This window comes from Aphelocoma coerulescens, chromosome 1A (assembly GCF_041296385.1).
Source record: "Aphelocoma coerulescens isolate FSJ_1873_10779 chromosome 1A, UR_Acoe_1.0, whole genome shotgun sequence".
NCBI lineage: Eukaryota > Metazoa > Chordata > Aves > Passeriformes > Corvidae > Aphelocoma > Aphelocoma coerulescens.
The window spans coordinates 30,549,720-30,573,394 of NC_091014.1; the positions used below are offsets into that span (position 1 = coordinate 30,549,720).

The following is a 23,675-nucleotide window of genomic DNA, read 5'->3' on the forward strand; positions in this document are numbered from 1 at the left end:
CCTCCTACATGGGTGCACGAGCAACAGCGAGATCATTGGAAGCATTTCACGTAGGCAGTCTGGCAAGTCACAGATGTCACTTCTAAGTAACACAGACATTATTCATAGCCAGTCACTGCTTGCTATCTACAGATAACTGATTGCATTCAGACCAGATTGGAAACAAGGTTGGCTAAAAAAAAAGCAAAAAAGGGAGCCAGACAATCTGTTCTCTCAGAGCTCCAGCCATTCCTGGACACAGAAAGTGGGAAAGACTTTGACAGCTGGGACCCACACTTTAGCACAATAGCTGCTCAAAGTCAAGAATACAGCAAGATAATGAATTATTAGCCAAGTGTTGTAGAAACCTCAGTAACTAGCATTTGAGTTTGGTTTTTACTGCAGCTGGAGAATCTGATAATTTTATTTTCCAGTCCTTGTCTGCTCTCTTTTGTCCAATCACTTTTTTTAAACATCCAGACTTTCTGCACAAAGTGTAACAGTAGAAGAGATCATGTAGCAGTTCAATGGGCTATGTGAAGATGCATGGCCTGTTTTGTGTTTTTTTTAATTGCATTAATTGATCTGATGCCTTTTTTTTTTCTTCTAAGACCTGCATTTACAAGAGTGCACAGGAAAACTTAACTACAGCAAGAACAGCACAGATTGCTGGCAATACAGAGTTTCAACATCAATTTATCACTTAACTATAGATATTACCTCAAATGCACTTACTTCTGTACATTGTATTCTTGGCTTCTTTGCTAAAGCATGATGTGGCCTACTTAGCACACAGCTGCATTCAGGATCCTCCTTCGCTAGAACTAGAATATAATGAAGCAGCAGTTTTAGGCAAATATTTTATTTAGAGCACATCCTACTCTATTACAAACCTGCCACAGCCCCACAGGCAGCTCTCCTGCTAACAAGCTGCAGCACATCGCCACAACTTGCATGGATCAAGCTTAATCACTCTTTAGTTCAAAAATTTATCAAGTTTATCATCACCAGTTTTTGAGGCTCACAATAATGTACAGCAATCAAAAGTTTGTTCTCTGAAATAATATATTAATATTTAAGAGATTTACTTGTGATCACAATATTTAAAAACATGTTGAACTTACTGCATGATTATTTTTGATAACCATTAGATTACAAAGCTGAACTATGAAGAAAATGATGCAGATATCTATAAAAATACGTACTCATGTCAGAGCACCATCCCTTAAATAACACTAAATTAACCTTAATATTCTATAAGATTTCCCTTCCTCAAGAAACTAATCTCTGACAACACCAAAATCCATTTACTGATGTAAAACTTAAGGAGGAAGTATCACACAATTTTGCACAGCACTCCTCTACAAGCCCTCAGATGTGGGACCTCTGAAGTCCTCATTAAAAGCACAGAAGTGAACACACAGTAGGAATGCATTAAGTGCTTTGTTTTGGCTTTTTTTTGGTTGAGCCTTCTTATTTTTCTGCTTTGTACGCCTGATATATACAAGCAGCTGTTTACAAGCATCAGACCTGAGTCTGCACTCATGGGTGCAACACAGACCAAACAATCAAACTAAGAACAGAAAATCAGGAGATGTTTACAAAAAGCACACAGCACAATTACACTGCAGAGTAAAGTTTGCATCTGGCAAGTTCCAGAAATTTTTAGAGGTTGACAATTACCATATAGCATTCTTAAATCTCTTACCGCTGCTCTCCTTATCAGCATGAAGATCACTATGACAAAAGTGGGACACAAACCCTTCATTTGAAAAACATGAACTCAAGGTTTGGAGTCTTTTCCTGGCACTTAAAAACCAAACCAAAAATCCCACACCAAAACACCAACCAAATAACCACAGACCAAAATAAGTTACAGTAGCCTAGAGAAAGACTGGACAGTAAACTAAGAACCAAACACAATTAGTTACATACATATCTTTGTTTGTTTGTTTTTAATTGGAATTAATTCCACCTCACAGTCTATCACAAAATTTAAAAAAAAAGGTACTAACTAGGGACAAATCTCAGATTTTATCTACAGGAGAAATGTCTTTTAAAAGTCTGTCATATAGGAGACCTCAGCTTTTTTAATTACTTCCTTCATCCTGGTCCAAAGGATACACTTTTTTTTCTCCCCATAGCATGTACTCTTTACCTACCATTTGGATTTAGACCTATGATTCTATCCCTGGTTTAGACTGAAACCTCCTCAACCCATGCTACACTCTACCACTGCTATTTGGGAAGGACATTAATTTTTGGCAAAGAGGCCAGGGGTGACCAGCCATGCTGATGCAGAAATGACAGGCAAAGTGTTCCAATCCCTAATAATCTTTGCACCACGAAGAACAGGAACCATGGGTAGCAACATTCTGAACCATTTTACCACATGCCAACATTTCTCAGGAACATTTCACTAGTAGTGAAGTCATAAAAGTGAGCCATGTAAACAGGGCTGAATGAGAGAAGGTTTAACTGAAGAACAAGACAAAGCAAGATGTACAAGAACTACATAACTGGGGACTTTAAGACAGAACTGAAACGCATTTCTGTTTGGGATGCTGCATGGACTCTGCCTTCTTCCTCCTTACTGGCCACAGGCACTGTGTTAAGCACTGGCACTCAGCTGATTGCATGGTGGAACTATACAGAAATTTAAACAAGCAGAAAGCTAACTCTGCCAAAAAAAAAAAAAAAAAAGAAGAGAGAGAGAGAGAGAAGTGAATTTTCCTGCTGATTTGATTTTTTTAAATCAGTTCACCATGAGGTTAGACAACCAGGAATGCCACTAAAAGGGGGGAGGCAGACCACAGCATCACTTATCTAAACAGTGCTCTAAGCCAGTGGAACCAGGCCCTCTGTGACCACTTTTCCCTTTGCTGTTCTCAAACCATTATTGCTGTATCTATGTTGAGTGATTCCACTTTCACATTCAGCAGGACACCCTGAACATTTCTTTTCTCTTGCATTTGCATGCTGGGATAGGCAAGGAAGAACACAAGATAATTCCTACCCAATGGAAATCTAACTGCTTGTATTAGTAAAGACAACTGGGGGTTTAGAGTATAATATATGAATATCTACAGCTGAAGTATCTGAATATTTTATACAAACAGAATTAAGAATGATTAACAGCTTACAGGAAAAATAAAGAAGTTTTACTTACTTATATAGAATATTACAGACTGACATGCTAGACAGTAACACAAAAACCCCCAAAATACAACAGTCCCTTTAGAGTGTGAATCTGAGCATCAGTGCAGAGCAGTGCAATTCCTTAGAAGGACATGCTTTTCCTGCATGGCCAACTTACCTCCCAGTGCCACCAGCCCCCACTGGCAATAGGTCTGTTATGCTCGGATACCTTGAACAGTTCCCTAAACATCCTCAGGTGCCCAGAAAACCAATAGGAATCAAATTACAGTCTCCACAATAATCCCCAACCCAAATCCAATTTCCACTAAATCACTAAACATATCTTTGGGCATCCAAAAATTCAGAGTTGTTCTTTTAAGCATAACTATGACTTACCAACTTTCCCTTTACTACCAAATTACGTGGAAGGAATCCACACTTATAAAAATTTTGTCTGAAACAGTACAAACATGTGACTTCAGCTACTTGCAAGGGAACATGATGTAAACATGCTGAATATGAAAACAAAACAAACTCAGAGGTTCAAGTTCAGCTGCAAGATTTCTATTCATCCAGAATGACCAGTTTCTCAACCTTATTTCATATCATGTATATTTAAAAGATGAAAATCTTTATTGCCTTTTATTTACATATTCCTCTGGAAGTACTCTAGACTGGTACTCACAAGCAGTTGTTTCTGAAGAATTTCCTGAAGGTCTTGTAAACATTTCAAGAACAAATCCCTGACCATTCATGGGCCATGAATGAGCAAGGTCTTCTGTCCCACATAATAAGCAAGTTGGTTTAACACGACAAATCCCAAATGGCCATTGCTTATATCACATCTCTAAACAGCAACATGAAGCCTATAGTTCATGAATACAGCTTCGAAATTAATATTTTAGAAGGTACTTTCAAAAGAAAAGCAACTTAGTGTTACTTAAATCTTAATCCCCATCTAATAGCACTGGAGGATATAGGAATTCAAGTGCCACTAAGTCACCTTGAAGCCAGCTGCTTCAGTAACCAGGCATCCAAGAATGAAGGAAGCCAGACAAACAGGTCAACATACACTTTGAACTGATCACGATGCGGTACTGGACCTTCAAAGAGTAACTGCACACACAGGGAAAGACATGGCTTTTTCTATCATCCCCATTCTTCCAGATGGAACATGTGATTTACTACAGGCATTCTAATTTACAAAGATACGACTCATAGAAACACTGGTTTATTTATTAAGAAACCTGCTGCGTGCTGTAGAAATCCAAGTGCTGCATTGATATAGTGTGGTCTGAATTCAGCTGACCCTACTTTGACAGAAGATCAGATCAACTGACCTCCAGAGGTTGTTTCCAACCAGAATGATTTTAGAAAACTGTACACCTGTATTTTCTCCTGTGGGTAACACAGTGAGTAACTACACCAGCTCTCTCACAGGATTTACATTCATTTGACCTGACACAAATAAGCATGAATGATAAAGTAAATCTAAGTGCCCAAACGAGTTTTTCAGTGATCTATGGGTGTGAAGACCGATGTTTTACAACTGTAGTTAAACTCTCCCACCTAATGTGGTGGCTACTTCAGTTTGGTGAGAACATATGTAAAGCACTACAGTACTGTCATTCTGCCTTAAAATGAATTTTTAACATTTTTGAGCATGATGGCCTTGTATTTGCTTTCCTAAGCAAACTATGAGGTGGTAGAGATGTGCATGCACTGCTCATACAGTAACTTTGTCTCCTGATGAGTACAACACCCTACTTAAGTTATCCTTTGAAGTGAAAAACTCCCACTCAGGTCAGAGCTATACTGCCATTTCCTTACCAGCTGTAGTTGGTCACTGTAAGTTTCTTACTATTCAAATGAAAGGAGGAACTGTTTGAAAAATAGATATGGTAATTACTTTCTTTCCTCTGTCTCTCCAGATTCTTTACCTCTTGCATTCTTCCTGTGTTCCCCTGAGTACCATTTTCCTTCTGTATTCACCACTCTAATCATCAAGGACTCAAGACACTGAGTGGGAGAAGAGTAGACCCACGCATGGACCAAGTTAACCAGTAATAGGAAAGAACATATGCAATACTTTAAATGGAAATGAGACTTGTTATATAAGGAGTTTAACTTTCTAAACGTCCTCCTGACAGACTCTACTGGTAAGAAAAAATAACTTGACATACTTCAATTTTTTAAAATTTAAAGTATAGACAAAAAAATGTGCTTTTGATGGAATAAACAAAATCTTGTGTAAATCTGCCAAAGTAATCAATACTTGCCAGATGTCACTCTATTCCAACAATTTAAGGTATTCCATAGCAATAGTGCAGTAACATTTTATGGAACAAGCCAAAAACAAGTCAGATGAACAGATGCAGCTTAAGCACTAACCCTAAACAGAGTATGAACACTTCAAGAAAAACAATGGATTTTTTTAAAGTGACATTTTTTGCCTTGTTTGTGTACAGATGGTTGATTAAACATTGGAAGCTTCTCCCTTCAGACCAAAACAAAGACTGCAGCAGCAGTACAAAATTGCTAACTGATTATTTTTATACAGGATGGATTTGCCCAGGAGTTGCCTTCATGAAGCATCAGCTTAGAAGAGTTAAGAAACTGTGAGCTGGACATACTACAGCAAATGGCCTTTTTCAGTGTTTTAGATCTTCATTTTGCTTTATGAGTTAGGTTCCCCAGTGATACTACATACTTCTATGAAGCATTTTGTTCAAGTGCTGCCCTGATACACCACATGGTGGCTTTACAGAAGAAACTCACAAACTAGGTCCATCAGATTAATTCAGTCCTATTAAAGAAAAACCCCAAACAACAAAAAAAATCAAAAAACCCCCATCCCAGCTAGTAGTACCAGATTTATACATTGTACAGTAAGGGATAGGAGATATTTCAGGTTTTCATTAAAAGAATGGTTTTATGATGCAAAGAGGTGCTGCATGGAGACAGCAATCAGCAGTACTCACTGATGAATTATCAGCCCTCCAGTGAACTTACTTGAGTTTCCAGAAAAAACAAAAACACCCTGCACTTGTTTTTCAGTGCATTTGGTCTTATTTCAAGAAATTTCTTTGATGTTTAGTTCAGGCTTCAGTGAAGGACAAGAGCTGTCTACCTTTTAGAAGGACATTTTAAGACTGAAGCAACAGTGAGAATTTTATTTACTTCACTAGGCTTTCCTTGAGCTAACAATCCTGCCAAACCTTAGCTTGCTCTGGTCACAGCACAAACATTAAACTATGGAATACCAACTTCAGACTGTTGCCTGCAATGTCGATGTTTTGTATTCCTGTACTAGTCTTTACATGCCAGGGTACAGACAGCATGCTATCCACAAGTTGAAAGTGTTACCTAGTCAATAGACGCTTCCTAAAATTTATGCTAGAAGACTTAAACAAAAATCCCACAGGACCACAGCCTGTCATCCCCTGAAGGCATGTGTCACGATGCCAGACATGATTAGAATGTGATAAGAAAAGAATTTTAAAAACACTAAGGATCACGTACAGGAAGCAGCTTCAGGGTTATGCCTTATCAACCCAATCTACTTCTAGCTTTGTAATTAATAAGAAATGGTCAGTCAGACAAAACATACAGGTAGTACTTGCAGTAAGACTTATTTCAAGGTCCAAATAAAACTATCTCTATTTTTAAATGCAAAGCATATTTATTATGAAACCTTAGTCACTGTAAGAAAAGAAAGCTGTTTAAAAAGAGCTAATTCCATCTCTCTCTTGTTCTGAAGGTCTTTACTGACAAATAAATACTCATTGATGGGTAAATCTCCAGCTATTTGTTATTCACACTCTTCTGGTGTAAAATATGGATAACTTTGATCCTTGAAGTCAGTTTCTTGCACAGGTTGCTGAAGACCAAAAGAATTACAAGCATCGCACATCGAATCCTGAAGTGCTTCAACTGCAGCTGATGTTCGAAGGACTGGCATCTCAGATGCCACTACATTGTTCCTTTTACTTCAATACATTTGAAAGTTCTTCTTGGAAACATACCATTCAGGCTGTGCATTATCTGATGAAAACTGGAAGCTAATGCAACAACATTCACAAATTTGGGGCTTGGTTTCCTTTTCCAAAGCAGTACTGCAGCACTGAGCACTTTTCCATGGCAATTTTCATGCCTCGCCATCGCACGATAAAACTAGCACCAGGGCTGGGCAACGCTTCCCTCAAAAAAAGCTGCTGTTTAGGAGACCTTCCATTTTGTAGACGCACATAGGAGTCAACTTTTACTGGCTGTTGGGGGTTGTTTTTACTTACTTATCCTTCACCACCGGCTAAGAAGTATTTCCCAGTCTTTGCTCATTTGTATGTACTCCATATCAGTTAAGTCCTGTGGTTCAGAAACGTACTTTTAAGAGTTTTTCATTATATGTTGATTTTCAATCCATTTTAACACCTTGTTAGAAGTTCAGCACCACAGGTCTAACTCCATGTCAGCCAATGGCCAAGCCACATAGTAGGCAATGCACATTTCATAGTAATTCTTGCTTCCACGTATTGTGCTTTTGGACAGTCAGGAGGCAACTAGCATTGTAATCTGTTCAAACCCAGTACAGGATGAGGACAGCAATAAAAGGAACCTCACAGAAGGCCCAGGAAACACTGCATTTTTTCCAACATGAGAGAGGGGAACACCATGTTCCCATCAGCAGCTTACCCTTATAACTGAAAAGCTGGTGTGAACATTAGAGGACTATTATGGACTCCTAGAGACATACAATTAAAAACTGACATTTTTGTGCAATTATAGCTCTTAGGACAGAGAAGACAGCAGCATCACATATAAACAGCTGTATTTAGAATCTGTATGTAAATTGAATACATCAGTAACTGTGAGGAAAGAACACGGAAGAGAAAGGCAAAAGGAAGACAGGAAGATTTCTTAAGGAGGTTAAACTGCTGCCACACACAAATATCCTGTTAAACACTGATCAAGTGTTTGTGTGCCATGTGGGAGAATGCTAATTGTTTACAGGTATCAGAGCTGAAGGACTTCGATGAATACCAGGAAGCAGTGTTGAGAAAGTCCATTGTACAATTAAGTAAGGGGAGGAATCGCCGAATGAGACACTTTCATTTAAGCCCATCCTGCTAGTTCCTAACGCAATTATTTACCACCAAGGGTTTCCTTTCCCAAGATTGTAATCAAGGAATCAAAAAAAAAAACCCAAACAAAAACCAAACCCACCACTCCTGAAAGAATGTTTTCTTTCTCCTGTGGGAAGACGGGTACAAAAGGAGACAGGTCTTGTTTGTTGTAGTACTAATCAGTATTTGTAGAAGATTAGGGGAAAAAAAAGAAAAAAAAAAAGCCTTCTGGTCTATTTGAGAATGGCTTCAACACCTGCCATTCAGGTGATTCACTATTAGCACCTCTGTCTCACAACCCCATCAGAAGGCCTATAAAGCTACTAACACTTCACATTAACAGGATAATGTTTACAAGGATTTAAGCTGAAAACTCTCAAACCATATGCCTAAAATTCTGAGAAACCACCATTTTATCTTTAAAGATTATTTTGGTCAAGTTGGCCAGATGCCCAAGTCCTGCAGTGCCAGCAATTCTTCCCCAATTCTTTTCTGCAGTATTTTCTTCAGTATTTTCTCAATACTGAATATTTCATCCATTCTTCTGCAGTTAGACTAGCTTAATCAAGGTGGAGGAGCTCACCATGCACACGGCTCAGGGTGCTTGACAGCTTTGATCCACAAAACTGGCTGCAGGTTGCACAGGCTGTCAGCCTTTCTTGTTTGCCCGGCCAGTTACATCCCTTCCTTATTTGATGGTCACCCTGCATCCATAGAAAGATATGGACACTGTTGTTTGAAGGCCCTTGAGGTGCTCTTTGAAGGTCCTCTTGAGGTGCCTGTTTTCCTTCTAAGGCCATTAGTGGGATATGGTGGCAGTCACAGCCTACATCCCAAGCAGGATTACTCTGCAGACTTCCTTCAAAAGGAAAACCAACAGTTACTGACCCCAGATGGCCTCCTCACAATTATTAACAAAACACATTTCTCCTTCAGACTCAGGCAGGCCTATCTCACTCCTGTACCTTCGGGACAGGCTCACTTCAGCGCAAAAACTCCTCAGGAATGAAGCTGATAAGGAAGCGCTCCTTTGGCTATTCAGCAGAGCCCATTTCTTCCTACCTCTTCTGCCTCTAGGCCTGGTTAAACTAGTTTGGGCAGCTTACCAGGGGCCTAGAGAACCACATCAAAGTGCTTGGATTTCTTCTGTTGGCTTGTGGAGTGGCTGTGAGAAGACTCCTGCCTCCACCTACGTGCTCGGACCACTTGCACGCTTATGAAACTGCACCACAACAACAGGCAACACGCATCCTCACCCTGCCAGAGGGTCTTCTGGGGAGCAAAAGCCTGGTGAGGAAGAGCTCACTCTCCAAGCACAGAGCACCACAGCCTGACAGGCTCCTGTCGTACCCTCCAGACAGTCGGGGTAACCAGAGGCCAAGGGCTACGTGCCTGTTCTCCAGCTCTACCTGCAGAGTCATATCCATCTCCTCCTGAGACAAAACATGAAGCAAGATGTCATGCCAAAAGAAGAACATCTATGCGGATCTTTTAGTGTATGGGCTGGGGCCTTCAGGCTTGTTCCCTCTGCCTTTGGGTTTCAGTACAATTTTGAACAGTGGCAAATTAAGCGAGACAATGCAAACAGAAGAAGAACAACAACAACAAACCCCCAGTTCTCTGGGTTTTCTGCATTGATAGGTTGCTCTCTGTCCTCCAAAACCATTTAAACATCACTCATATAAAGCAACTTGAGAGAAATTAAAAAGCTTCGCTTTGCTTTTGTTGTCACTGCGCACCAGCCCTTGAAAGAACTTCAGCCTTGAAAACAGAGCCGGGCAGGCTCCCAGTGCCAGAAGCGCACGGAGAGAGCACGAGCGATCTCCTCCTTTACCCGCGCCCAGCAGCGCTGCCGGACAGCACCTCCCGCCGGCATCGGCCGGGCGCGGGCGCCACCTGCCGGGCGCGGGCGGGGCCGCAGCCGCGCGTCGGGGCCGCAGCCGCCGCGCTCAGGAGCGGAACGGGGCCGGAACGGGCTCCAGCCAGTCGTGCTCAGGGGTCGGTGTTGGGACCGGCACCGCGTCACATGTTTGTCAGTGACACGGGCAGTGGCATCGAGCGCACCTCAGCGAGTTCGCTGAGGACACCGAGCTCTGTGCTGTGGTCGACGTGCTGGAGGGAGGGGATGACACCCAGAGGGACCTTCACAGGCTTGAGGGGTGGGTCTGTGCAAACCTCATGAAGTTCAACAAGGCCAAGTGCACGGCCCTGCACTGGGATTAGGGCAATCCCAAGCACAAATACAGGCTGGGCAGAGAATGGATTGAGAGCAGGCCTGAGGAGAAGGACTGGGGGGGTTTTAGTGATGAGAAGCTCAACATGACCTGTCAATGGGCACTTGCAGCACAGAAAGCCAAACATGTCCTGGGCTGCATGAAAGCAGCGTGGGCAGCAGGCTGAGGGAAGGGATTCTGCCCCTCTACTCCACTCTGATGACATCCACCTGGAGGGCTGCATCCAACTCCAGGGCCCCCAGCACAGGAAAGACATGGACCTGTTGGAGAAAGTCCAGAGGAAGGCCAGGAAGATGAGAGGACTGGAGCACCTCTTCTATGAAGACAGGCTGAGACAGCTGGGGTTGTTCAGCCTGGAACAGAGAAGCCTTGAGGGAAAGGCTTATATCAGCCTTCCAGTGCCTACAAGAAAGCTGGAAGGAACTTTCTACAAGGGCATGCAGTGATAGGACAAGGGGCATTGGATTTGAAATGAACGAGGGTAGGTTTAGATTAGGTATTAGGAAGAAATCTGTTATTGTGAAGGTGGCGAGACACCAGAACACGTTGCCCAGAAAAGCTGTGGATGCCTCATCCCCAGAAGTATTCCAGGCCAGGTTGGAGGGGCCTTGGAGCAACTGGTCTAGTGGGAGATGTCCCTGCCCCATGGCAGGGGGTTGGAACTAGGTGATTTTTAAGGTCCCTTCCAACCCAAACCATTCTATGACAATTCATCAACCTTTTGCTCAGCTCTACATTAGGCCATCACAAGTCACGCCAACTCCATGGTTGCAACGCCGTTGCACCTCCTCCTGGCAAGGAGACAACAGCACAGGGCCTTTTTTCCACCAGAACTGAGTCCTGCTCTGGACATTAACAGCAGCCACAGCCCTAAATCCAAAGGCAGAACCTTCCATACCCCACCAGTTAACTAGTACATCTTCTGCCATCTTTGAGTCTGTACTTGGTGTTTGTCTTACCAAACTTGGGTGCCACCCTCCCGGCCACCAACACACTGCCCTTCCCTGGAGTCACCAGCTGCAAGAGAGACAAGGCAGGCACTGTCCCACCAGTCTGGTTTTCTGTGCAGAACCAGAAGTGTAGTTAGAACCCAAGCCCTATATTTTAGTGTTTAAGTGAAAATGTCCACGACTGTCCATTAGTTCTGCATACATTTCATCTATGCAGTTTCAAGGTGACTTTTCTTAAGCATTTTTCCTGCAGATAGCTGTCATAGCACTGATTTGATAACCATGTACACCTCGGGTTGGTATGCTCTGCCCTCCATGCTGGTAAAGAACCTTTCAGTGTTGACCTAACAGCTACAGAAACACTTCAGCCCTGGAGATGTGGATCACAAGACTCCTTATATACATGTGCCTGGTGTACATCTATGGTGGTACAGGTGCAGCATGTGCACACATGATCACGTGTTTTCCAAAACATTTCTTAAGGACAAAATTCATAGCTGTACCAAGCTGTGTGTGTACTGGGGTCAAATTTAGACATAAATGTTTTGCAGTGTGTTCTCCTGATATTTACTTTGTTTCACAAGGTATCACAGCACAAGCTAATTTGAAAGTGAGAGCTGGAACTGGTCCACGGGAAAGAAAACTGAGGCTACCAGAATGCTGCTAAGATACCAATGTTAAAAAACTGTCTTTAAATAGTACTTTTGGAAGGATGTCAAGAAATACATATTTTCTATGCACCCTTCCACAGCATACCAAATTTTAACCATTTTTACTTTCCTTAAACAGGACACAGGAAAAAAAACTCAGAGCCTGCTGGTGATATTTAAAATATTGCTTTATTTCCCCACCGCATACACTTTTGTCCTTAACACATGCATATTCTTAAAGAGCTTGAAACACTTTCTTGTAATGTACACCATGACATGGAACTATAACTGAATAGAAGGCTTAATCTACTCAGACTTCTGATCCCAGACATTTTTGCTTTCTGCCACAAAAGACATGGGCACCAAGCATCCATCTGAGGCCTCCTGTCAGAAAGCTTCTCTGTAAAAAAAGAGAGCTTTTAAAGACGACTGGAATAGGTAGTGAACTATTCAGTAGTCATAGCTCTTAGCATACCTACATACAAATCAAGACTGCAAGCAAACGGCTCTAGAACGATTTACTAGAAGGACTGATTTCTAAGATTCACCTTGGGCTTATTGCTGCTTCCAGAACAGATTTCTGTCTTGCAGAAGCACTGCACCATCAGCTCTGTATTTTGTGGTGACAACTCTTCAAAACTACCTATAAACAAATTCAAGCTCTGGATCCCCCAAACCATCTCCATTTCCTGAGGTCAAGTCTTACATCATCAGTTTCACAGCAGGCAGAAAGTCTTAAGTTTCTTCAGAGCCTATAAGTCATCAACTTGATTACATGCTATTATTTTTGATTTGTTGTTAACCACTACAATGAATGACAGAGTCAGAAGCATGCTCTTCTATTCCCATATCTTTTCCAATAGAAGCCACTTCATCCATAAAACTGATAAGGTGTTTCGTAAGATTTCAGTCTTTCTGCAAGCTTGCTGTACATACCAATCTATACTAGAGACTAATTTTCCTACAGTCTCATACTCTAGCCACAGCACCTTTTGTTAGCCTTGTACCCAAAAATGACTTGTGCACACCAGACCTTACGCTTTGAAAAGACTACCAAAAGTAGTTTCTGTTCCAGACATGCCTTGCAGGCTCCATAATTGTAACTCTCAGAAGAGCTTAAAAATGCCCCCAAAATGGTATGAGAGAATGAGTCTTAAAACCATGAGAATAAACATAAGTAAAGCCCGTCACCAGGAAGACCATCCCTGCACTTGGAAGGCTGTCAATGCCCTACTCCACAACAAGGACAGCTCGAGCTAACAAAGCTGGGAAGCATCCAGCTTCCAGCTAGGAAAAGCATATTGAATTGACAAGCACATGTATCCCTATCATAACACACCTTTCTCTGCCCCCACCACTCCTCACATCACTTGTAGACAAGCACTACTGGCCATGACTGCAGCAGTTACCACCACATCTGGGTATCCACCATGCCACCTCACTGTCTGACAGCCATACTTCAAAAAAAGCCATAGTTAAAGCTACAATGAACTTACCATGACAAACCATTTCTCTGTGGCAAGTAATGCAAAATCTAGCAGGGACAAGGAAGAATTCACTTCTGCAATGAGTAACTGTAGCCAAGGGGTCAGAAGCCAATTCCATACCACTTCTGTGGCTGGGAAGCCACATGGAACATTGAGATCTGCATCGCTCCAACCCAGCGCAGCACAGCAAACTTCTGTGACAACTGCTGTCCCTGATACATACGGCCACCACACAACTAACTAGGCAACCTCTTGACTTTTTGGGAGGCTGGTGGACTACAATGGAAGGGGAAAGCTTAACAACGACTGAACAGGTAAACACCACAGGGCTTTTACCCTCATCATAATAAAATTAGAGATAAAATTTAAGGGATATACTAGGTCTACCACAGATTTAAAGATACTGTCATGTGGACACCTGTGATTTGCTATTCAAGCAGAAAACAAAAATTCAACTACGCAAATAAATTTACTCCAAGTTTGAATACCTTACAAGAACCAACTATTTCATGGGCATTTTTTAAACTATAGAAAGAGGCAGTCAAAGCAATGCTTCAGTTAGGTAGAGAAGGTTGCATTAATTTCAAAAACTAAATAGAGGTAAAGTTGGAGTCTGTTGCACTGGTTAATGAATGAGGTGACTGTTCTCAAAGATATCCACACATGTACAGATCACAGCTACCATGAACAGTTTATACAGCACTGCTGTATAATCTCATTCAGTTATTTGACTACTGATGGCAATTAAGGACCATAATCCATTGCCAAAAAATAAACAAATGTGAACAACCACCAAAACTTGGGCAATAGAAAAAATTGTGTGTAGATATTCCAGGTTTCTTGCAAAGTACTTCACTGTTCAGAGAAAATATGAAGTTATAGTAAATTCTTATGCATGTACAAAATGTAAGCATGGAGCTGAACACAAGCACAGAAAAAACAACAGTAACTAAGCAAGTATTGTTTATACAGAATTAGTATGCTGAACCCGGATAACGAGGAACAAGATTCACAGATTAGAACTACTAAAGCAATAGAAAACCACAAAGAAAGTTTAAGTTGCAGAGATAGAGCCAATCCAGCCTTCTTTCCTTTGGGGCCTGCACAGGAATACAGCTATACTCCAGACTTTTTGCAGGATGTGACTCTAGTAAGGTAAGTACTTTACCATACATATTACTTATTATGTACCAAAATTGACGTAGTAGTACCGAAGTATTAAATTAAAGACATGTGCATCCTGATATGGGGTACTAGCTGTGATGCATTATATATGAAAATGAAACATTATGTACAAAAAGTAACAAGCACAGTAACTTGTAACAGTAACCGATATCTACAAACTAAAGTCACAGTGGCACATTGAACAATTTTAGGTTAACCAGACTCACTTAAAAATAGAAACCAGAGGCTGGGCTCTTCTCTCACCCCATTTTACATGTCTTTACTTCCATTGATTTCTAGTAGAGTTCTTCACAATTTATGCCATTGTGAGAGGAGAATCAAGCCTTGTGTGCTTGAAAGGAAACAGCAGACATGTTTCCCACCAGAGTGCAGGGGGAGATTTAAAAAAAACACAAGTATATGAACTGTGAAACCGATAGAGTACACAAGCAAAGGCAGGCAAAGAGGCTCTAGCTGGGGGCAGGGAAGAAGAGAACTTGCAGCTTACCCAGGGGTTTTGGTTTGCCTTTTTTTTTTTTAAGACTTAGGGCTGATATTAGTAAGTCAGAAACCCAGTCAGTAAACAGGTTAAAAAAAAAAAAGTTTAGAGATAAATACTGCATTTTTTTTTTTCAGACAGACATGATTTATATTTTCTTACAGTTATTCTACAAAATGAGGAGCAGGCCACTTTGTTTGTGAAAGACACAGACTTTCCACTCCTAGAAACTGGGAAGTCAGAGTGGAGATCTGACCTATTTGCATCACCAAAAACAGTGCCTAATGATCATTTATACCCAAGCCCAAGCAGATGACCTTCTAAAACTCTTCAGGATCATCTGGACAACTAATATTAAAGTGGTTAGAAAGAGTAACACTTGGGACTGGAATTCAAGTCAGACAAAGTCCTAGATGTGACATAGGTGACAAAATCACTTCATGGTTTGGAGGTATGGCAGAACAGAAGCTACAGCTTTATAGTCCATGTTTTTTTAGACTTTTCTTTTTTTCTTGGTAGCAGCATGTGGTTAGGAAGCTCCTCTTTCACCACCCCACTGTGCACAAACAATCATGGTACTGTTCTGTACTGATTGGGCTGATTTGGGAAGCTCACTAAAAACAAAAAAGCAGGAGCACCGCCAGATATTTTCAAAACATCTCTATATCCCCACCTAAGGTGTGACAGTGCAAGGGAAACAGCTTGAGTATTTTACAGAGGAAATACATACTTAAGTGTTTTATCAGGTTTTATATACTATAGAAATGCAAGATTGAAGCAATTCATACTTATTCAGAGTCCAAAACTGACAGAATATTACTGTAACTGCCTGTTTGGAAATGCCATTCTCCCACTTCCACTCATGTGCACAACCCCTGTCACAGCTCACACAGCAGATTTTAAGTCACCCCCCAGCACTCCCGTAGGACAATGTGCCAACAGTTTCCTTTCAAAAACAAGTCTAGATTATCTACTCAAAATTTCATTAGATATCAGCTGATTTAGTACGCAACACAGCAGGATGAAGGTAAATGCAGAGAATTGCACAAAGGAGGATGACTTCTACCTGCAGACAAAAAATGTTGCATACTTGAAGGTGTACCTGCTGATTTTCATGAGACACGTTCTTTCAAAGCATAAGTCTCCTTCCAGAGGCCCTCAGAAGGTGGAAAGAAGCCCAAGAACAAACATATGGCCTTGTATACCCAACACTGAGTGTTTTGCAGTTAGCATTTAGATGCTGAACACTGACTTATGCATCAAAGTAAAAAAAAAAAAAAAAAAGCCTTAAATGAACAGGAGCCCGGTATCACCTCAGTTCCCGGAATAAGGCTACCAAGTACACCTTTGTCAAAGAGCCATCGTAATATCAGTACCTCTTGACAGCATGAGCTCCAGGCCAATGAGACATCCACTAACAGGCAAGAAATGTTTATAAACAGCCACAGCACAATACAAGACAGACAGGGAGACATTAAAAAAGCAATCTTCCAAAATTACAGCCTAAAAGGTGGCAGATTGAGAACTAGACAATAGAGCTCTGAGTATCAGGGGGCATTTTGCAAAGAAATCTGAAAAACGACAAATCTGCAGTAATGAAACAGGTGCTGTCACTGTGGTCACTTCAGTTCAATCAAATACATGCATTGTTCAATGTCAGTATATTAACAGCTACTCTAAAACCATACAAGCTGGAAAATCATATATTGAGAACAAAATGGGGTATTAGCCTGGACCACTGAACTTCTGCTTCACACTACCTGAAACCCCCTGCAAATACTGTCCAAGCAGATGTGCTGTATGAAAGGTTGGGTGTTAAGCTCGACATTTACCAGATTCACAAACAGCTAAAGGAACCATTGGGCTCAATAACCTACTTGGCAGCATCCTTTGCTGAGAGCGCTTCTACAGCTTTTTGGGCAGCTCATAGTTGAGCACAACAGCAATACATAGGCCTCCCTCCTACCCTGCAGACGTTCTCTCCAGACTTACTCTGGTACATTGCTTCCTTCTCCAGAGCCTCCCAAGGAGAGGCCAATACCCTGTAAAAAGGGACCCACACTGGGATCTGTCTATGGAGAGCTGCTGTAACACAAGTGCTTGCTTTTTTAGGCAGTCACATTTCTCCTGAATAGTAGTGGTACCCCCTAGCAGATACCTGCAGAAATCCAAGCCTACACTGAGCTGCTGATAGAGCAGAACAAAGATGCATCTAGGCAAACAACATCCTTATGAGGCTGGAAGACACATACTTTTTTGCTACCTCATAACAGATGAGAGCGTGGTCTGCTTTCTACATGTTTGGCAGTACTCTAAGACATTCACTGGCTATTGGCCTGCCAAGCTGTTTAGGCTTGTAAGTTTATTTGCACTTGCTTTATACTATTAATTTTTAAAAATATAAACATATCCTTTGTATATATTTTTCTCATATTCCATATGCACAGAATGAGCTCATTTCAGCCCAAGGATGAATGGAAACTCAATATTTACCACATAGATCCACTATGCTTTGCAAACAAGACTGGAAAAATGCCCTCTCACAATGAAGTTATCCATACCATCTTTCTGATGAGCAAAGCATGAGGAAACAGTTCAAAGCTCTCGGAAAGCCATATGTATACTTTTACAAAAGACATCTGCAATTCACCAGTGAGGTTCTAGACCTAGCATAATTTATTTAGCAGTCTGTATACGAGATGCAAATATGCAAGGTTCAGACATTTCTTTAGCGCCTCCATAAAATTCATTTTAAAGTATATAAATATTCATATTTTGAATAGTCATCTCAGCACGTGAAGCTTTTATTTTTATATGAAAATACCAATTCCTGCCAAGAGTCTGAAATAAAGTAAAAATATATTAGTCCTAAAGTATGCACACAAACACATGCAATTTCTTTACATAAACACTTTTGAACTTCTGTGTGATTAACACTTGATTACAAAAAGAGATCCTTAAAAAATATCTTCACTAATCATGCACTAATTTTTAACATGCTTGAAAACAAGTCAGGTTTTACTGCTGTTACACAAGTTGATCCACATCTGAAAGCACAAGGTGGCTTTCAATTTGTGCCATGGTTATTGTGTGTCTCTGTTGCTACTGAAATGGGCCACGGGTGAGGGCAGTGTCCAACAAGCCCAAGTGCTCGACAGGTTGAGCAAGAGTGCCTGGGTGCCTCGGCAGAGCCTCTTGCTGAGCCAGCACTACCACTGTCACAGGAGTACTTTGCTAATGATGAGATCAGGGGACAGCAAAACGGGTAAAGCTGAACAACTACAGCGCCTGTGTCAGAGGTGGCTTACACTGCTCCAGCAGGGATCACAGGAATATAGAAGGGATGTGTGCTTTGAGGAATGGTACAGAAGTATTTGTCTAGATCTGTTAAAAGATTCAGAGGCAAGTATTTATATCAGTCTTTTTAAGACCAGTGAGAGAAGATGCAGCTTTCCTACAGAACAAGAGGGTGCAGTCCTATCATGCAGCACGATCCAAGGCCTACGTTATTTTATTCATAACTGCATACATGTTCTTATTTTCTTTTTTTAAACACTGAAACACATTCAGAAATGAAGATGTTCGGACAATGAAGGCTCTCAAAGTAAACTTAAGGGACTAACATCACCCTGCTTAAGAAAAAAATCTGTAAGTTTTATTATAAGCATCATGATATTGACATGCAGATTTTTAATCATGCTGGTTGCAATTATACAAATCAGTGTTCCAATCCACAGAGAAGTCAGTTTTCATATACACCACATTAACACAGACATTAGACAGGATTTGGCATGCTGCCGACAGAGAAGCCTAGTTCATTCTGGAATCATGTAATATTAAGTCTGGGGTTACTTGATGCAAGATTAGAAGGCAAAAAGCTCAAAAAAGTGGCTACAAAAACATCACAGGAAACAAAATTATTTTAAATAAAAGCAAGCAATTATATTTCAGTATTTGGATGGCAGTTGAAAATCTTTTTTGGTCTGCAACCACCCCATAAAGCTAATATTGTGTGTAACTGAAAATACTTTAAAAAAAAATCTTACTAAAGTAAAAGTGCAAACTCTGGGATCTGTGCTTAGATAAAAGGAAGGCAACTGAATAAAACTTGTTCTATCTGCTACAGATACAAACCTACAAGCCCACTCCATAACACTCTTCTATCTTAAGAAAGGGAGAGAGGGGAAGAGAAAGAAAATGAAGGAGAGAAGTACACAAGACAGAACAGCAAGAGCTATCAGGTTCTATAAATCAGTATTTCAAACACAGCCCTTAGACAGGGGTACATGACTTTGGTACAGAACAGCTGAAATAACAGAGTTTCAGCATTTGTTGATGCGTAATCCACTGGAAATGAAAGGCCTACCTGAGAGACAGTCTACCCCAGGTTTACTAGCTAGCAAAACATTTGGCTTGATAGGTTGAAAATGATCTTGAAAAGCAACTCACCAACCTTATGGCTATATTTAAGAGCTTTTAAGGAGCCTTCCAGGCAGAGTTCCAAGAAAAGGTAAACTAGCAAAAAGCTGTCATTTACAGACATTTTAAAAATACTAAAAATGTTTGTGTTGGCTCTTCCCTCTTGTATATGAGCACTTCATTCATTTTGTACATTTAAAAAAAACCCCTTGCACAAGAACATGCTTGAGGAGTATTGTCAGTTTGTGCTGAGAAGTCACATGCACTTTTAGTTCTGCTAAAAATATATAATGTATTTTGTGAATATTATAAACAAGTAAAATACAAAGAGGAAGAGTTGTAGCAGACCACTTGTGAAATTTTCTTCAGTAGCTGGAAATATGCTTTGTCAATGAACCAGCAGCCAAAGAGCTGTTTCTGAAAAAAGCATGTAATTTTGGCAAACTGATCTGAAAGTCTATCTGGGAATTTCTGCCAGAAATGCCACGACTTCAGTGTGCTATTACTTGCAAAACACGTTTCTTCCCATCATTCTTCAGCCATAAGGTAGGAGGAGGAAAAGATGAGCAATAGCTGTGCTGTATCCTTCCAAGCTGGTTCTTCCCATTATACAACTCCTAATCCAAACAATTTAAGCACACAAGTAAAAGCTACTCATTTCTGTAAACATTTCCAGGAGCAGGACCTAAGTCGCATGGCTTACACCAAGCATATACTAATGGCTAGAGCTAACCTCAAGTTTACTTCTGTTTAAACAGCATAAGCAAAAACCAGTGCTGGCCAAACTGAAGCTTAAGCCTTAATACAAGGGGGTAAACTGAATACTGATAGAAGCCACTTGGTGACTAGGAACTCATCTCAATCCAGCATTCTTAGTGCAATATTGTATCATACAACAGTTTTCCCAGAAATACAAATGATGCTGCTCAGCTGCTAAAAAATAAAAAGTAATGTTTCAGACCATGTTTTCATACCCCAGAAGCAGGGATCTCTACTTTAGGATAAGGCAGTCACAGAAAACAGAAACACAACCCAGCTTGTTTAAATGAAATTCATCACTGCACATCCAATTAACTCTGGAATGCACAAGACACAGCACCCAAGCAAATAGAGGCTTTAAATTTCATAGCAACTTTCAGTCTGCTCTGTTAGAAGCTGAGTACAGCAGTAATTGACAAATGTGTTTATTACGCAAGATTCATACGACAAAGGGGAACGACTTTTAGGCTATGATACAAAGGCTTTCAGCATTAGAAAGGGTCAAACCAATCTGCAAAAGCCTAGTATGAAGCAAAGCCATTTAAATTACTCTGTAAAATGTAGACATTCATTAGCAAAGAAAAGTTTCACGGGAAAACAACAACAAAGTAAAAGTCATCCTATTTTCATATGTTAATTAGTTAAATATGCCAAATGCATTTAATCTCTTATTATAACCATAGGGGGAGACAGACCAAACTCTTGAAGTTCCAAAAAGCCAGGTCATTAGTGTGCCAAGTCATTCTTCAGATCTTCTCCTTATATACAAATTTACATTCCCAACTTACAACATATGTAAGTAAAACTTGACTTTCCCCTCCCACCTCCTCCATTTCTCCTTCTTTGGAAAGCACTTGCTATCTCGTGCTCCTGTATTTTAAAGTCTTATTAAATGCTAGATATAACTCATTTGCTAGGGAAAAAAACCCTAAAAGCACAGAAGCCATTTTGCCAAAGGCCCGAGTTAAACACCCCAGTCTCCCTAAGACATAGAATAAACTAACTGAAAATGAGATTAATAACATTCTTGCAAATATGCACGAAAATCCACACACAGTTTGAAGTCTTTAAGTTCATATGACATTTCTAGCCATTTCTTGCCTTTCCAAACAAGAAAGGGATTCTTATATTTACGTAACTTTCTCCTTGCTTAATAAATCTTAAATTGAAACAGATTTTTTTTTAAACAATTACCTTTTTCAGAGTTATCATACTACAGGATATTAGGAAAAACCAGACTCTCCTGTTGCTTTTACCCACATCTGACTCCAATCTTAATAGTTTAGCTATTAACCCTGTAAGGTCCTTACACACACACACCTTGCCCAGTTGATGTTAAAATTTTTATATGACTGATCTGGGCTTACTCATTACAAAACCTTTTGTTGTACAGAAGGAGAGCAGCTCCATGGACCTTGATTTACAGGACACAATTAACTGTGCTGATGGCAGAACTGCACCAGCCCAGCTCATCCGGGGCTCTGCAGGGAGAAATGAAAGGATCTGTCACTGCATCAGAGTAACGGCTCTCTCCATCTCCTTTCCTTTTTCACTCCCTGCCCAAGCTCATTCTGGGATGAAAACACACATCTTGGGATGAAAACCTGGCCACTGTGATATACCTGTCTTGCAAAGAAACAATACAGATTACCTTAATTCCTCCTAGAAATAATAATAACTAGAGCTAAAAGGGGGAAAACCCCACACTGCTAGAAAGATCTCAGTACTTACTCTAGAGTTTGCCGTGCAAAACATGTAGTTTAAAGATCTCAGTTACCAGCTAAACAGTGATCACAGGGAATTTCGCCGCAATAACGCTAGTAATTTATTTTTGCCATTTTTTAGGTTTTAGCATGTTGGGAATACGCATTGTTAACCTTTAAATTTCGCTGTATAAACATTTCTCAGCGAGCTTGTAAAATACCCCCCGCTGCGTTCCCCCGCTCTGCAGCTGATGGCACTTAGAAACACTGGTACTGGCGGGTGCTTTATTTTGCCTTCCTGGGCCACCCCCCCTGGGGTACAGTGACAGATTCCTATCAAAGGCCAGACCCAGCCGCCCCAGGCTCGGACCACAGCGAAGCCGTCTGTACTCAGCCCAGCCCGGCCGACTGGCAAATGGTGGCTACTGGAGTTTGAAATCCCGCAGTGGGCATAAATGTTCCGGGAGAAGGGACTCGAGGAAGGTCCATCGCCCTTCCAGAGCTCTCCTCATTAAGAAAGGAAAGCACAAACACATACTTCAGCGACGTCCGTGGCTGCAGAGGTGGGGGTGGGGATTACCCCCCAGTTAAAGCGGACAGCACGGAAGATGCCGCCGGGATGGCAGACCGAGGTTCCCCCCCTGCCAGGATCCCCGCTCGGCGCCCAGAGGCGGACGCTTCGCTCAGAGTAAGGGAGAGGGCGGAGGCTGCCTGGAAGGAGCCAGTTGTCACGCACTGACAGGCAACAGCTGAGCTCCCGCATCTGGACCCTCACTCAGACCGGCGACCGCGGCGCGCCCCTCGCTCCGCCGGGCGCACCGAGCCGGCACGGCGGCGGCGCCGCGACACCTTCCCCCGACAGCCGCCGCGGGGCTCGGCGGGACGCCCGGCGCTCCTCACCGCCTCCCCCGCTCTCCCAAGCCCGCAGCCCCGTCCGACAACTCCGCGCAGGACGGCGCAGCGCCAGCGGCTCGGGCGGCTCCTCACCGGCGCGCCCTGGCCATACAAACCCCGGGCAGGGCGCAGGACCGCCGCCGCACCGCGGGAAGCGCTCCGCCGCCAGTGGCACGGTGCCGGCTGCGGACGGCGCTCTGCCAAACCCGCCGGACGTTCCGCCGCGCTGCCGTAGGCTGCCCGTCAGTCCTCACCCCGGGGAGCCTCCACTTACCCTCCCCGCAGCGCGGCCGGACCACGGCAACGTATTCCCCGGAGGCGGTGCGATCCGTCACACAGACGACGGGGGAGGCGGGTACCCGGCTCTGTCCCACGGAGTCAGCGCCGGCGGAAGACGCGCATCTCCAGCAGCGCCGCGGAGGGACCGCCCGGAACCTCCTCGGCCGCCCCGCCGCGACTGCCCGAGCCCCGCCGCGCTCCCCGCCCTAATGGGGCTCAGCCGCCCCGTGCCCCGGACGGCGCCGGCCGCGCTCCGCCGCGCCCATTGGCTGCCGCCCGCCGCGCCCGCCAATCGCCGTGGGGCCGGGGCGGCCGGCGGCGCGCGGGGGGGCCGGGGGCGGTGCGAGGGGCGGGGCCGCCCGCGGCGCGCGGGGGGCGCGGCTGGGAGGAGCTCGGG

General features: G+C 42.4%; 1 protein-coding gene across 1 annotated transcript in view; it reads right to left on the bottom strand.

The window, feature by feature from the left end:
• Positions 1-23,447, bottom strand: part of PRICKLE1 (prickle planar cell polarity protein 1) — a 66,774-nt gene extending 43,327 nt beyond the window's left edge. Inside the window, exon 1 of the mRNA XM_068997697.1 lies at positions 23,274-23,447. The gene's annotated coding sequence lies outside the window, so the exon portion shown is untranslated. The remainder of the gene's footprint in view (positions 1-23,273) is intronic.
• Positions 23,448-23,675: the final 228 nt, after the last annotated feature.